Source organism: Mus caroli, unplaced genomic scaffold (genome assembly GCF_978045245.1).
Source record: "Mus caroli unplaced genomic scaffold, Mus_caroli_1 scaffold_4, whole genome shotgun sequence".
NCBI lineage: Eukaryota > Metazoa > Chordata > Mammalia > Rodentia > Muridae > Mus > Mus caroli.
Window position 1 is genome coordinate 109,738,913 of NW_028227259.1, and position 17,314 is coordinate 109,756,226.

At 44.1% G+C, this 17,314-nt stretch overlaps 1 protein-coding gene across 4 annotated transcripts in view; it reads left to right on the forward strand.

Annotated features, from left to right (window-relative positions):
• The window catches only part of Lrrc8b (leucine rich repeat containing 8 VRAC subunit B), a 65,689-nt gene that overhangs the window by 24,308 nt on the left and 24,067 nt on the right, over positions 1-17,314 (forward strand). For 2 of the 4 annotated variants that reach the window (XM_085836961.1, XM_021162345.3), the window contains exons 1-2: positions 6,142-6,445; positions 7,037-7,178. The exons of 1 other annotated variant lie outside the window; for it this stretch is intronic. The gene's annotated coding sequence lies outside the window, so the exon portion shown is untranslated. Of the gene's footprint in view, positions 1-6,141; positions 6,446-7,036; positions 7,179-17,314 lie in introns of those variants that run through there. One more of the 4 variants, XM_085836960.1, reaches the window with a different exon arrangement.

Genomic DNA, 17,314 nt, shown 5'->3' on the forward strand with positions numbered 1-17,314 from the left:
GAGAAGTCATCTGAAGAACCCAGAGCCTTGGGAGTTTCTTCAGGATGTATAGATAGGAGGCATGGTTAAAAATTAAGTCAAACCATGGGGATTGTGACATGACTGCTAAAGAATAGTACAGATTTAGTTCCTACAGTGGAACGGGCACCGGCTGTGATTTACCCCAACACATATTTAGTGTCTGGGCCTGGTGGCGGGAAACTCAGTGATTTCCACAGAGAGCATCCGTGCTCCTGGGGTGCCCCACTACCAGATGGAGACAGACAGCAGGCAAAGCAAATAACCTTCAGGTAGATAAACCACAGGCAAACTGTGCAGCAAAGGAAAACGAGCACAATTCTTCAAATTACTCTGCCCAAGGACTCTGGGGGTGATCAACAGAAGGATCCTGATAACATAAAGACAGCACTCGTCTCCTAATGTGCTCCTTGCTCTTCATGTCGATGGACTAAGTGTATGCCTATGACCCAGAGTTGAGAACACAAGCGAGTCAGCATGGTTAGAGAGAAGTCATACTTCTGGGTGCTTCCAGTCAGGCAGCCAAACAGCAGTTATTCTGAGGTGCTTTCTCTCTTCCTCTCTTCCTCTCTTCCTCTCTCTCTGTCTCTGTCTCTGTCTCTCAATCTGTGTGTGTGTGTGTGAGAGAGAGAGAGAGATGTGTGTGTGCATTCTATAACACATTTGTTTGGAGTGGAAGTTGTTTGTTCTTTCAGACAGGGACTTCCTATGTAGCCCAGGCTAGCCTGGAGACCATACTTTCTCTGCATCTATCTCTTATCTGCTGGAATTACATATGTGTACCACAATATAGCAATAAATTTCTACTAACTTGTCATAAATAAAATTAAGTTGCCTGTCTTTATATAGAATTCTTTTAAAATAATTATGTATTTATTTTATGTATACTGTACATATACCATAGTGTACACTGTAGCTGTCTTCAGACACACCAGAAAGAAGGTATCAGATCCCATTACAGATGCTTCCAAGCCACCATGTGGTTGCTGGGAATTGAACTCGGGACCTCTCTTCTTCACTGCTGAGCCATCTCTCCAGCCCTTATATAGAATTCTTTAGAGGGCAGTTTTGTACATAGATTGTTTTTATAGGAGGCCACATATGTTTCTTTTTTTTTAATATACTTTTTCACATTACAAAGTTCAGGACTTTATATCCAACATCCCAGAGCCTGTAGTAGAAATGAGCAGCCCAACAAACACCACACACACACACACACACACACACACACACACACACACCACACCCGCTCACATTCTCCTGGGACTCTGATTGACTTTTCTATCTGCTTGTTAGTCCTCTGTATCTTTGAAGTCCACAAGCTCTGGGGCCTTCCCCTTTTACAGCTCCTGCAGCTGTAGCCCTCACTCTCCTGCACTGCTGGCCTTGTGGCCTAAACCAGGCTTGTCATTTGTCCTTGTTTCCCAGTTCTCCTTAATGGTTAGTGTGATACCAAGACCGAATGCTGAATGAATGCCTGGAAAACCCGAGTCCGTTCCCGTTAGGGAATCATTGTAACATCTGCTGGGGAGTGTGTAAACGTGCGGATAATAGGCTCGCCCTAACCTCTTTGCCCGGAGTCCGAGCTCAGTGAAATCATCCTTTCTTAGTTGTCCTAGGGACCACCAGTCTACCTGCTCCCTTTCCTATCTATGTTTCCCTCTTGAGGACAATGGTCTGTTAGCACTTTTCAGTTAAAAGCTACATTTGCCAAATCCTAAGGCAAAAGATCCTTAGATCGGTTCACTACCTTTGATCTGACATGAAACAGTTAGCAGGCTGCTCGGAGACCCCCACTTTCGATAAAGCCTTTCCCAGCCCAGCTACCGGTGCCCTCCTAATCCCTGCCATGTTTCTTTATCACCATGTTCCCCTGCACAGCTCCTCACACCGTTTCAGTATTTTCTTTATTTACATTTCAAATGCTATCCTGAAAGTTCCCTATACCCTCTCCCCGCCCTGCTCCCCTACCCACCCACTCCCACTTCTTGGCCCTGGCCCCCTGTACTGGGGCATATAAAGTTTGCAATACCAAGGGGCCTCTCTTCCCAATGATGGCCGACTAGGCCACCTTCTGCTACATATGCAGCTAGAGACACAAGCTCTGGGGGTACTGGTTAGTTCATGTTGTTCTTCCTATAGGGTTGCCGACCCCTTCAGCTCCTTGGATGCTTTCTCTAGCTTCTCGATTGGGGGCCCTGTGTTCCATCCTATAGATGACTGTGAGCTTGCACTATTTCTTAAAATACTGCTTCATTCTTTCAGACTCCATGACTCTTTTCTAAGTCAATCAGATACTCTATTCTGGAATCTGCAGGCCCACGCGTCTTCACTACCCAATTTATTCACAGAGATGCCACCCACAGACACATTAACCTTGTTCAGGACCACAGGACGTCTTTCCCACCAGGCAGCATCTTTTCCAGCCCCTCCTCTCACCCCCACCCCACACACCCATAAAGACTAGGGCTGCAGTATCCCCCGGGGCTGTGGTAGTCAGGAGAAGTGCTGGTTAGTTGTGTTTGGAATTTGTCATGATGGCTTAAACCTGTAATCTAGTCCTAGGGAGAAGTCAGGACAGTGAGAAGCTCAAGGTCAGCTTTGGCTACCTAGTGAGCTTCAGGCCAGTCTGGGCCACACAAGAACCTGTATCAAAACAAAGCAAAGTTCAGTACAAAACTATATTCGGTACTTGGTGTCGGGGTACACTTTTGGTCTTCCCTAGACACATGTCTTTCCATCTTCTTCCTTCATTACTTGGGGATCAGACACAGAGCCTCACACCTATCAGGCAAGCACTCCACCACCTAGCTCCAGCTGAAATTACCTTTTCCTTCGGAGCTGAGATTCTTTTTGTAAAAAAAAAAAAAAAAAGATTTATTTATTATATTTATATGCGTACACTGTAGCTGTTTTAGACATACCAGAAGAGAACATGAGATCCTATTACAGATGGTTGTGAGCTACCATGTGGTTGCTGGGATTTGAACTCAGGACCTTTGGAAGAGCAGTCAATGCTCTTAACCCCTGAGCCATCTCTCCAGCCCTGAGCTGATATTCTTGAAATCAAGGGCATGGTTTACCTATCTCTTTAAGAAAAGAGCAATCTGCATACTTAGAAGTACTCCATGTCCAGAATTAGTCATCTGTGCCTTACCTGTTTCCTTCCTCATCCTTGTTTCCTGTCTTCCCTGACCTTACTGAGTGCCATAAGGGAAAACACAAACAAGAGCAATCCACTTCCTCGTCCTCTTCATCCCACAATTCAGCAAATGCTCAACAAATTCTCTGCCAAAATAATTGAATCAAGACAACTCAAAAATATGAGGCTCCAAAAAAAAAAAAGTCTCTAAAATTTAAGTGTAATCTTTGATAGAAGGAGCAACAGAGATGGGGGAGGGAGTCTTAGAGGAAAGGGCTGGTCTGCTTCTCTTTTAAAAGTGAGTGTGTTTGTGTCTGTGTGTGTCAGTGTGCCTGTGTGCGCACACACGCAGACATGCACACACAAGCACACAGACACACATGAATACACATATGCATGCACACATATGTGTACATATGTGTGCATGAGTAAACATGTGTACACACGGGCATGCACGCATGCAAACACACACACGCAACATGGTACTTAAGTGGGGAGAGAGAAAAACTTTCAGGTGTTGTTTTTCACCTTCTGCTATGTGAGACCTAGGGATTGAACTTAGGTTGTCAGGCTTGGCAGCAAGCACCCTCACACACTGAGTCATCCCTCACACCATGGCCACTGGCCTGCTTCAATCCTCATCTTTCTGTGTGTCTACAGAGAAAACATTTCAAGTAAAGCTTTACTCAGACTCTTCGATCTCTTTCAATGCAACAGCAGTAAAACTGGCTCAGTTTATTAGGAGTGGCAGTGCCCTGGCAGAATAGGCCATTAGGTATTTGTTAAACACATATAGGTATTTATTGAACACAGTCAGGACACGTGATTGGCATATTCCATATGTGTTTGTGCTCATATGCATGCACACTCAAATCAATTTGTTGGTCCCTCATTTTATTTGGGTGTCCCCCTCTTTTAAATTTTACTCATAATTGTGACAGCAGTGGACTTGCCTTGTGGAATGGCACTTATGTGTCCTTTGCTTTTTGTACAGAAACAGATGGAGGCTAAGGTATAGGTCATTGAGGGGCTAACTTACTTGGGTTGCTAAGAATATTCATAAAAATGTTGCACTTTATGTGATTAAACTTACTCAACCCTGCTTGAAGCCAGAAGAAAATAAATCAGTGAGTGAGAATTCCTTTGATCTTTCTAGGCTCTCTTCTACGCCCAATCTCCAAGGAATACGCAACATGGTGGCAGAGCGCATATGCAGCATGGTGGCAGAGCCCATAAACGACATGGCGGCAGAGCCATTAAAGAGCATGGTGGCAGAGCCCATATGCAGCATGGTGGCAGAATGCATAAACAGCATGGTGCCTGAGCCTATAAACAGTATGGTGCCAGAGCCCATAAACAGCATGGTTGCAGACCCCATATGCAGCATGGTCACAGAATGCATAAACAGCATGGTTGCAGAGCCTTTAAACAACATGATGCCAGAGCCCATAAACACCGTGGTTGCAGAGCCCATAAGCAGTATGGCCACAGAATGCATAAACAGTATGGTGCCTGAGCCTATAAACAGTATGGTGCCAGAGCCTATAAACAGCATGGTTGCAGAGCCTATAAACCACATGGTTGCAGACCCCATATGCAGCATGGTCACAGAATGCATAAACACCATGGTTGCAGAACCTATAAACAGCATGGTTGCAGAGCCTATAAACTGCATGGTTGCAGAGCCTATAAACAGCTTGGAGCCAGAGCCCATAAACAGCAAGTTTGCAGACCCCATATGCAGCATGGTCACAGAATGCATAAACAGCATGGTTGCAGAGCCTTTAAACAGCATGATGCCAGAGCCCATAAACACCATGGTTGCAGAACCCATAAGCAGTATGGTCACAGAATGCATAAACAGTATGGTTGCAGAGCCTATAAACAGCATGGTTGCAGACCCCATATGCAGCATGGTCACAGAATGCATAAACACCATGGTTGCAGAACCTATAAACAGCATGGTTGCAGAGCCTATAAACTGCATGGTTGCAGAGCCTATAAACAGCTTGGAGCCAGAGCCCATAAACACCATGGTTGCAGAACCCATAAGCAGTATGGTCACAGAATGCATAAACAGTATGGTTGCAGAGCCTATAAACAGCATGGTTGCAGACCCCATATGCAGCATGGTCACAGAATGCATAAACAGCATGGTGCCAGAGCCCATAAACACCATGGTTGTTAAACCCTTAAACACCATGGTTGCAGAGCCTATAAGCAGCATGGTTGTAGACCCCATAAGCAGCATGGTGGCAGAGCCCATAAGCAGTATAGTTGCAGAGCCCATAAACAGCAAGTTTGCAGAGCCCATAAGCAGTGTGGTTGCAGAGCCTTTAAACAGCATGATGCCAGAGCCCATAAACACCATGGTTGCAGACCCCATAAGCAGCATATTTGTTGAACCCTTAAACAGCATGGTTGCAGAGCCTATAAGCAGCATGGTAGCAGACCCCATAAGCAGCTTGGTGCCAGAGCCCATAAACAGCAAGTTGGTAGAGCCCATAAGCAGCGTTGTTGCTGAGCCCATGAACAACATGGTTGCAGAACACATAAACAGCATGTTTACAGAGCACATAAGCAGCATGGTTGCAGAATGCATAAACAGCATGGTCGCAGAACACATAAGCAACGTGATTGCAGAGCGCATAAGAAGCATGGTCATTGAGCACATGAGCAACATGATTGCAGATCATATGAGCAGCATGGTTGCAGAGCCCATAAGCAACATGATTGCAGAGCACATAGGCAACATTTTTACACGGCATATAAGCAGCATGTTTACAGAGGACACAAGCAGCATGTTTACAGAACACATGAGCAGCATAGTTGCAGAGCACATGAGAAGAAGCATGGTTGCAGAACACATGAGCAGCATGGTTGCAGAGCACATGAGAAGCATGGTTGCAGAGCACATAAGCAGCATGGTTGCAGAGCACATAAGCAGCAGCATTGTTGCAGAGCCCAAGAAATGATACCTTGTATTTATGTCAGAAGCAAAACCAACAAGAATGAGTTTTAACAATACCTTGCTCTACCAAGCCATGGTACTTGAATTCTTACTGTGCCTGGGATTGCATAGTAAGTGTAAACTTCTCAGCAGAATAAAGATCCAATAGGATCCCCAGCCGAACAGTTCAGAGAAATGGGATCTGTTATCTAAGAAGCCAAAGCCACATTTCCCCCAAAGCCAGTCATTACGGATTGGATTGCCATTGTCTTTATGAGAACATTTACTAGCACGGACAGGATAGCTTCACTCTGTTCTCCACTCAACAGGGCTGGGTGAGTTACTCATGTTTCAAATTGGCCAGTCCCACTACAGGAAAATACATTTACATAAAAGATTAGATCAGTTGCCAGACAACAAATTGAAGACTTACCTCTTGAAATCCCTCTTAGTGTGGCTCTGATTAAATTGATGTTGCCAAGGGAATGGACTTTTAAGTGAAACGTTAATAGCACTCCAGCTAATTCCAAAGTGTGTCTCACTGCCCCCAGCTCTCAGTGGGACCAGATTTGGTTTCACTTCCTGGTTTGCCCACTCAGCCTGTTCCTGGGAAATATTTAAGTAACATAGGAGAGAAAAAGAAAAACATTGCTGCCAAGTGGAGGAATGAGTTTTAGTTTGGTTTAGATTCAGTTCATGCTGTCATTCTTTTATTTAAAATAGTTTTCAACTTTTATATATAAAGGGTGTATTATATATAGCACGGCCATACTTGGTTGCTATCATAGTTTGTTCTTGCTCATTCCCTCTTCTGTGACACCTTGCCCTGATGTTTTTTCCTGTCCCATTCAATGACTTTTTAAAATTAATTATTTTATTTATTTACATCTCAAATATTGCCCTCCCTTCCAATCCCTCCCTCCCAGAGTTCCTTGCCCCCTCCCCCTCTGCACTCTACCAGAAACTGACTGAGACAGATGCAGATACTTACAGACAAGCAATGGACTGAGGTCGGGGAACCCCCATGCAGTGATTTTTATAGAATGAAACTTCCTAATGCCTAAACTGGTAAGTCAGGTGTGTGTGTGTGTGTGTGTGTGCGCGCGCGCGCGCGAGATCCATTCCAATGTTTGGTGTTTTGTTCAACTGCTCTCTACCGTATTTCTTGAGATTGGCTCTTTCCCTGAACCTAGAACACACTGGTTGACTAGACTGATCAGCCAGAAAACTCCAAGGATCCCCCTGGTTTTGTCTTCCCAGAAATGGAATTGAAAGCCACTCACTGTTTCTGGACAAACTCAGAATTTCATGCTTGCCTTGTGGGGTCTTTACTGACAGAGCTATGTCCCAATCACAGTTGTATAAATTTGAAAAAAATAAAAATAAAAAGCTTACTTGGCAATGAAAGAGATGAGGTTCCCTTGTGGTGACGCCATCCCTTCTACAGAACTGTTTGCTTAGGCACCAGTTGGGACACATGAAGTGTTGGTCCATAATTAGCATAATCATAATTTGATTTTCCACAGATGTGATTGTAGGCTGAGTGACACAATGCCTAATTTTTCCAATGATCAACATCCCAGTTTACTAAGGTGGCATCTTGTTTATCAGACAGTTGACAAGGCTCTGCAAGTACTGGCGCCCTTTTGTGTATGTTTTAAATGATTGTACATGTTAAAGCCTTGCATGAAATTTGGCTATTCGTTCTAAAGCGATATTTGTGTGGTAAAAATATTTAATTTAGTATTCCGGTATCCTCTAGTCTAAAATGCCACTTAGCATATTCATTTCTTTAAAAAAAAATGTTAAGACTTTAGGAAAATCCTGCTTCCTCAAAATCTAATTGTCTAGTTACATCATTTGCCAGGCTAATCTGGAAATTTGATTTTTTTTCTACTTGGAATTTTAATGGTGAAGTCAATTTATGCTTTACTTGGAGATTACCTTATATATATAATTTTTTAGATATATTTATATGTATTTATATGTATATATGTATGTGTGTATATATATGTGTGTATATATATGTGTGTGTATATATATTCAATTAGGCCTCCTGTTTGTGTTGGGCTTTTATCAATGAATGTTTTCAAATTTATATCACTGAATTGTGTTCTCTGAGATAGTTTTCCATTATTCCATTGCACAATGACTTTTTACTACATGTAATATCCAGTCTAAACTCCCCCAGATAATAATTACTTGGATATCTGTTATGCTCAGGGCTTGGACTCTATTCAAAAAATTTATTATCTTGACATTTGAGACTTTATTTAATATTTGATCCTAAGCTTCCCTTCATCCTTTTCTTTCTCATGCTTGTATGGAAAATTCCAGTGTGCCCTGTTATCCTGAGTTCACCTTGCTTCTCTGTGTCCTTCATTTCATGCTGTGCCCCACCATGAGTCCTTCATGAGTGTGCCCCCCTAGTCTTTCATGAGTGTGTCCCCCTAGTCTTTCATGAGTGTGCCCTGATTCTCTGTTGCTTTTCCCTTCACCCCAAGCTGTGCACACTTGTACACCTTGCAACAACTATTATTCCTTACCCAGTGTTGCCTTGAGACACATTGTATCAATTTCTTTGTTTTCTTACATTGTGTCTTCTTCCACCCAAGCACAAACTCCTTCTGATGGCCAGGTTTTGAGCTTAGGCAGTCCCATCTCCCTCTTCACCTGGGATAAGATATTACACACAGAAGCTCGGTCCTGATTTGTTCTCACATAGTGTCCATTCGAGATATGAGATTCTTTCACCTTCTCTTGGTGGCTGTTTGGGGCCACTTAGTTGATGGCAGATGATGACCCCTTATTTCTTCTTGTCTGTCTTTAAGCCAGCAGTGACTCCATGGTGGCATTTTCTGAATGGTTCAAAGCTCCACAATAAAAACAAATGGTGTCAAATATAAATAGGAAAATATTATTTACTGGGGCATTGGGCAGGGAGTGGGGGGGCAGGGAAAAAAAGTCAACTTCTCAGGTCTTTCCACCTTTTGAATTTGGCTGCTTAAAAAACAGCCTAAGAAAGAGCCATCATCAGCTGGACCCTCTGATTCCCTTAGTCTCTTCAGGAGAAGCTTTCTGTGTTCCCTCCTGTCCCAGAGTCTTTCTATTGAGGCTGAGCCACCACCACCACCACCACCCCCCCCCAGCCTCTTCCCTGTTGACAGGAGGTTCAGTGAGTCTCTAGTCTCCGTGGGCAGGAACCTTCAAATGTCATGTGGAATGTGGGAAATTGAAGGTGAAATAATAGAAAAATAAGCAGTGGGTTATGTTCAAGTCAGAAAATCTAATTTTAATTCTTTTATCTACTCATTAATATTCAATGGCTACTTTTGCATAGTAAGCCCTGAGATATGTTAATCTGCATAATATACACTGACCAGACCTCAGAGCTTATTGCTGGTGGGAGGAAAACTCCCTTAATGGAGTGACTACTTATAGGATAATAGGGGATATGAAAGAAAAGGGCAGAGAGCTACAAGAGCCTGTGGTGATTGGTCAGGGGTGTCAGAGGAAGCAGCCCTATGGGGAATACCTATGTAAGCCATTGGCTTGGAGCACTGGGATTTAATTGACAGCCTTGTTTACTCCCTGAAGGTGAGCTTGACCTTCCAAGGGAACTTGGGGCACTGTTTCAAGGGATAGCCTTTTTGAATAAGAATTAGCCCTCTATAGTCCTGTATAGGAAAGGAACTTCCTATGCAGCCTGTGCTTTGTGTAGTACAGTAAACAATATGTATTTGGTCTTGGACCCAGTTGCATACACATATACATGTGCCCACCCACACATATGCATGCACAATACATACACACACAACACATATATACACATAATACATACCCATACACACACATACGTATGTCCATGTGCAGTCTGGTACTTTGCTTGCTCCTGAGCTATATCCTCTTTAATGAACTATTACTAATAACTGAATTGTCCTGAGTTCTGGGAATCATGTGACAGTTACTGAACTTTCGGAGGGTGTCAGACCAGGCAGGCCTAGGGGTGGGTAGCAGGGACACCATCAGAGGCAGAGCCTTTGACGCTGTGAAGTGAGATGCCTACTCTGGGAAGGCAATGTAGAACAGGGCTGGATCATAGCATGGCCAGCTGATAGAGATAGGCTCTGAGAAAGGCTGTCCTGTTTACCCTACACGTATGCCAAGTGCCTCTGCTGTGTCAGCAGAGAAGGCAATGGCAGCAGGGTTTGGCCACTACATGACCCACTCACCAGATTGGAAACACAACGTACTAAGTCAAACTCAAGACAAAAGTGGACATTGGCTCTGAAACATAGATGACATAAAGCTGCTCTGACACATGTGTGACATAAAGCTTGCTCTGACACATACATGACATAAGGCTTACTCTAAAACATACATGACATAAAGCTTGCTCTGACACATGGGTGACATGAAGCTTGCTCTGACATATGGGTAACATCAAGCTTGCTCTTTCAAAGCTTACCTGTTTCTCTTCTGTGGCTCCTGTCCAGAGCTTTCCTTCCCACACTTCCCAGGAAAGAGGAGCTGATGAAATCAGTGTCTTGGCTCCCAGCAGTGTTGTGGAAAGTCTCCTCTGGCTTCAAACGGTAGTAGGCAACCTGGACTACTAGCAGGGTGTTGTGGGTACTCCTTCTCTTGGCCTGCTACCCACCCACTCTTCCCTCTCTTGACACTGCCCCCCTGCTATCACATGGTAGATTTGACAAAAGAACTTTCTCCTCAGGTCACTATTTAACCTCACTGAAATTTTTTTTCCCTTCTGCCTGGAATCCTGGGCCTCTGGGCCTTTTTCATAGGACATCCATGGTGACATTTGCTGTTCTGTTTCCTTGTCACCAAAGCCCTGTGAATAACTCTGTGGCCTGAGTTGTGTATTTCCATCTATTGTGCAGGGTCTTCTCTCGACCAGGCACCAGCAGAGCTGCCTTGCCTGCAGGAAATCTCTCTGCATTTGCCACTGGAGTGATTTCAGAGATGTTGGTTTAACCAGTAATCTCAGCTCCGAGGCCTGTGAGACAGGACGTGAAAGCTGAGATGGGGGACTAGAGTGGGACCCATGCAGATGGCAGTGGAGGCGGGCACGGGATGTTTTCCAGGACACATGCCCCACACGACCGACATGGGAAGCTAGCCTTCAGTGAGGGAAGTGGGCATGCAAAAGAGGGACCAAATTGAACCAGGACATGGCTGCTAGCTAGGATTTAGGGATTAAAAAAAAACAATCAAAATTTATAAATAAAAAAAAGGAGCAGTCTGCTTTGCCCTCAGAGGTTCTGGGATGTGTAGCAGGCAGGTCTGGAACCGTTCTGTGTTACCCGGAAATAGCTGTATGACTGTAACCCAGTGAGAGAGATATGTGCAAGGGAATCATGTGCTTGTAGACTCTGCAGACAAGCAGGCTTCAAAGATTCTGGTCCAAAGTGTACTATGTGTCCAGGTCACGATAAAGTGTGAGACAGCCATATCCCAACTGGTAAAAAGGCCTGAGTGGCCCAGAGGACTATTCAGGCTCTTCTTGAATGATCTGATATCACTGCGATCTGAGAATACATAATCCAGTCTGCATAGGAAGTAGATCCTACCAGCTTGTAAATGGAAAGCCACAAAGCTAGAAAGGTGTTGTCTGACTGCCTGATGCTGGCTCTCAATGTGACACATTAGAAGTCTGGTATTGGCATAGGCATGGCCATTCAGGACCCTAGTGCAGGGCTGGAGAGATGGATCAGCGGTTAAGAGCATGGGCTACTTTTCCAGAGGACATGGGCTCAATTCCTCAGCTCCCACAATGGTACCTCATAACCATATGCAACCCCAGTACTGGGGGATCTGATGCCCTCTTCTGACCTCCATAGGCATTGGCCACCCATAACTTACACAGATATACATGTAGGCAAAACACCCATACACATGCACAGAGAGGGGGGGAAGGTGAGCATATGAGCAAGAGAAAGAAATCTTTGAAATCTTTGTTGTGTGTAACAAATCTTAGTTGTTCTCTGGATACATTTGCAGAATCATGTTCTCTTGATTAACCAAACTTGAATTCAAGGTTACAAATAACCTGATGATTGAAAATACAGGATTGCTTATAGTGACATACACCCCATGGATGAAGCAAGCTTGGTATATTTAAAATAATATTTTCACATGTTATGTTTTCTGGGACATTGAGGCTGAGTGTATTTGATTCCTGTGATCCTTTTGTGCTTATTGCAATGAGAATGGTTTTCTTAATCTGCATGACTATTTCTGGTAAAATATACAAAACATAAAACTTATTTTAGCTATTTGTAAATGTAAAATTCAGTGACTTTAAGCACATCATATTGAGGTACTTTTTTTGTATGTGTCAGGTGTGTGTGGATTTATAGAAGCATGTTGGAGACCAGAGGTCAATGTCTGCTCGCTTCCTCTGTCCCTCTCATTTTATCTTTTGAGATAAGGTTTCTCACTGAACCTGGAACTTTGCAATTCAGCTAGCCTGGCTGTTCATCGAGTTTCAGGGAGCCTTCCCTCTGTGTTGCATGGCGCTGGGACTATGGATGTCTTCTGGGGATCTAAGCTCAGGCCCTTGTCCCTGCATCTTATCAACTGAACGGTCTCCCCAGGTCCTGATGATAGATAGGTTGTGGTTTGTTGTTTGTTTTATTTTGATTTTTTTCATTGATGATAGATCTTTAATGTACCCCTTTGCCTAGGTGACACTAGCCACACCTGGTTTGTCAGCAACAAGATTTTGCCTGTTAAGACAGACATTAAATGACTTGTGCCAGCTACTGCTTCAAATGTTACAACACAGTTTATTGTTTTTGTTTCTGCTTCGGAACATCCTGGTCCATGTAACAAATAATTGAGAAAAGGTATATTTATACTTCACATTTTGGGATAATGGGTCAAATTGCAAGTCTGCCATTAAAATCTCCAACTTGGGTGGAAAACTGGGCTCCCCAGTGTCAAGGCTGATTGGCTGGGGGACAATGCATGAGGCCATCCTTTTAACAGATTGGCTTGTTATAAAGCTACCATTGTGTTAATAAGTTACTATGTTGGTTGTTACTTTGTATCCATCCCTGTGCTAAGCATTTGAGTGACAGTTGCCTTACTTAATTAACTGTTAAGGCATTTCAATTAGGTTAAAAGCCATCTTTATGTAATATAAAACAGTAGTAAACTGTTTTGTAGATTAGAGAGTTGACACTTAGCTTATGATTCAGCCGGTAGAAATGGATGTCAGGCCACCAGCTTAGCCAGTCTGCTACCTCCCTTCTGCTTCATTTCCTAAGCGTTCTTCAAGGTTTTAGATGAAGAGACTGGCAAGTAATGCTCCCTTATCAGACCATTCAGAAAATCCGTATTTAAATGCATGGTGCTGTTAATCTTAATAGATCTTAATAGATATACCAGGCATCAAAGCCCTGTATACATTATTTTAATGGTAAATGTGGGTTTTTTCCCCTTGTTATTAGAGAAGAGGGCTTCTTGGTATGAGGTTGTGTAAGCAGGATGCATTCTTGCTCTGGCTATCTATCATGTCAAACCTGATTACTTGATGGGCAGGCAGGAAGGGCGCAGAAGCTCCTACTGTTGAGTTTCATTAGGTGCAGTACGGAGCCATGGACCAGGAAGAACCATTTGCCAAGCATCTCTTATTCTTTTCTAAAGGTTTTGTTGTAGAGTGCAGAGAGCGAGATGCCACATTCTCTGTAGAACTCTCCAACAGCACTTCTGGGGGAGGCCACGAGGCAGATGTTCTCAGAGCTAGTGTGAATTCTGGGTTTGCTTTTTAACTTGATCAAACAAGTTTCTGCGTTTCTCCAGTCTTTACTCTGATGATTTAAAATAGAAATGTCCTCTGTGGTCCCAAGCATTTGGATCCTTGGGCCCCAGTGGATGTTACTGTCTGAGGAAGTCTAGGAGGCACAGGCTAGCTGGAGAAAGTCTGTCACCAGGGATAGCTTTGAGAACTTAAGGCCTCGCCTACTTGGAGTTTGCTCTCTCTGCTTCCTGCTTAAATAGCACATAAGTTCTCAGATCTTATTTTGCTGTCATGCCTGCCGCTTGCTGCTTCCCCACCATGATGGACTCCTAACCACACCAGTTAGAACCATAAGCCCAAGTAAACTCTTTCTTCTTTAAGTTACCTCTTGCCTTAGTTAGGGTATTACTGCTGTGAACAGGCACCATTACCAAGGCAACTTTTATAAGGACAAACACTTAATTGGAGCTGGCTTACAGGTTCAGAAGTTCAGTCCATTATCTTCAAGGTGAGAGCATGGCAGCATCCAGGCAGGCATGGTGCAGGAGGAGCTGAGAGTTCTACATCTTCATCTGAAGGCTGCTAGTGGAATACTGGCTTCCAGGCAGCTGGGATGAGCATCTTAAAGCCCACACCCACAGTGACAAACCTCCAACTGGTTTGTCACTCCAAAAAGGCTACACCTACTCCAACAGGGCCACACCTTCTAATAGTGCCACTCCCTGGGCTGAGCATAGACCAACCATAACGGCTCTGTTGTGGTATTTTATTATGGGAACAGGAAATAACTAATAAACTCCGCTTTCTAACCTATGGAGTTGAGATGAGCATCGAGAGCACAGTGAATGGTTACCTGCACCTCACCATCTTCCAGCATCCCTTCCACACAGCTGCAGTTGAGATTGCTGTAGTTAGGCCTTGCCTACCCCTTGAACTCTTAGTTCTCAGGTTCAAAGCAAACCCAGAATTCACAGCTCTAAAAACAGTTCAAACAGCCAAGCACATCACCAGATATTTGTGATGTAGTTTAACAGTAGTGTACCTGCCCATTTGGAGAAGTTGGGTAGGTGCTCATTTTGATACTTCTTATGGTCTAGGAATAATAGCTCAGTGGGTAGGATGCTTGGCTTGCATCCATGATACCCTGGGCTCAGTCTTTAGCACCACACACTGGGCTTGTTGATACATATCTATAATCCTAGCCTGCAGAGGTGGGGGCCAGGAAGATCAGGAATTCAAGGTCAGCCTTGGCTGTCTATTAAGGTTGAGGCCCTTGAGGACTATTTGAGACCCTGTCTCAAAACCAGAAAGAACTGTGTAAGGTTGTGTTTTGTGGTCATTGACCCATAAGTGAACACCGAGCCTTTGTATTGTTGCCTTAAGCCCATTAAGCTTTGTCTTACTACCTTGGGCTTATTGCGGTCTGTCATGTGATATTTGTCATCCCTTCAAGAGCATGACGTAGCAAGCACAGCCTTCCTCTCAGTGATCATCATCAGTAACCTGCTCCAAGAGACTAAAACTATCCCGAGGACATGAGACATTGTCAGCTGAGTCTTAGTTCATAGGATTGTAAAAGTACAGTGTGTAGGGACAGAGAGTGCTTGCCGGCCCTGAGAAGATAAACAGAGCTCCTTCCCTCCCAGAATGCATGGTCTTGGAGGGAGAAGCCAGGGTAAGAGTTGAGCCCAGCTTAGCATGACAGACAGCACTCTGGCCTGGAAGACAGCATGCTCGTGCGTGGTCTCAGCATTTCCCCTCTTATATTATAAGGCCAGTTCGTGCAAAAGAATAATCATGAAATCCTAATTCACAGGATGTTGAGGTCGTTTAGGAATACTGTAGCATTCATCCAGTGGCCCGTCACTGATTTAAAATGACGTGCAGTCATAATACAGCCAGTCATGCTAAGCTTGACAGCAGCTCTGTGTTCAGATTTGTGGGATGTTAGGTTTAGTGGGGAACTTGGCAAGCATGCTTGCTCAAGGGTGAGGTTTCGCCTCCGCCTCCCATGACTGCACTCACTGTTGTGGAATGAGAACACCTTGGCCCCAGTCATGGCCTACCCCTTCCTTTCTCTGCTTCATGCAATGTGTACCCAGCCTCTGCTCGTATATCTTTCTGAGAGCCAAGCTATCTCCATACTCTTGGTTCCTAACTGGGTAATGAAATCCAGTCACATGGGTGACAGCACTCTAAATGTCCCTGAGCCGTACGTAAGGCCAGCCTCAGTGCAACGCGAGGTTGCCTCAGCACTTGTCTCTTGGGCAGACTAACTTCAGTGCCATTTAAGATGATTCTTCACATTTTAAATTTTTATTTTATTATGTGTCTGAGTATTTTGCCTGCATGTTTGTCTGTACATTCCTTGTGTGCAGAGGCCAGAAGAGGACCCGTTTGAAATGAAATTATAGTTAAGAATCATGATGTGTGTGCTGGGAATTAAACCCAGGTCCTCTAGAGAAGCAGTTGCTGTTTTAGCCACTGAATTGTCTCTCCAGCCCATCACATTTTAAAATGTGATGAGAGCTGAGAGCTGAATGGGAACAAAGTAGCAAAGAAGCCGCTTCAACCCTGTGCCCTGTCAGTTCTCAGGGTCCCAGCTGGCCAGAGGGAAATCACAGCCACATTCCAAATCTCCCTTGAAGGTTTTACCATCGCTCCTTCATCTAGCCATTGATAATACTCTGGGAGAGATCCCTGGGATACAAGTATTTAAGAGACTTGGTTGCATTAGTTCATAAAGAACTTGAGGCATTAGCTTAACTTGTACACCATAGTGCAGTGTGAAAGAAATATTTGCATGCCCCAAGAAGACACAATAGAGCCAGGAAATTAGCCAATGAGGTCAGTGCAGCTTCCAGAGGTGGTGCCATGGGACCTCAAGGCAGGGCAGGCATTAGATTGTAGATCAACAATAGCCTGCCACTCAGAGATCCACCTGCTTCTGCCTCCCCAGTGCTGAGATTAAGGAATTCGTCACCATGCCCATCTGGAATGTCCCTTTTTAAGTCTTTGCTTTGGAGTCTTTCAAGTCAGTGATGTGGGAGTCTGAATTTACATAATCAGAACCTAAAATATAGATTGCACAAGATAGAGTATGGTGGTGTGATTGCTGCCGTTTCTGGGATGCACCACGCATAGTAATGTCATAGGATTGTGCTTTAGATTTACGGAGATTGTGAGCTTTGGGCTGGGGATGTACCTCAGTGGTAGAGCACTTGCCTAGCATGGCCAAAGCCTTGGGCTTGGCACCCGCACCATTACAAAACAACCAGAAAAAAGGTTCTTGATTTGTTTTTGCTCCATTTTTCATCTTTTCTTTTGCAGCTGTCACTACAAGGCAAATTCAAATGCATGAAAGCCTGTGTTTAGATCCCAGAACTGTGTCTTTGCTCCTTGCTCTACTACACAGGAGTGTGCAGTCAGTGTCTGCCATCCC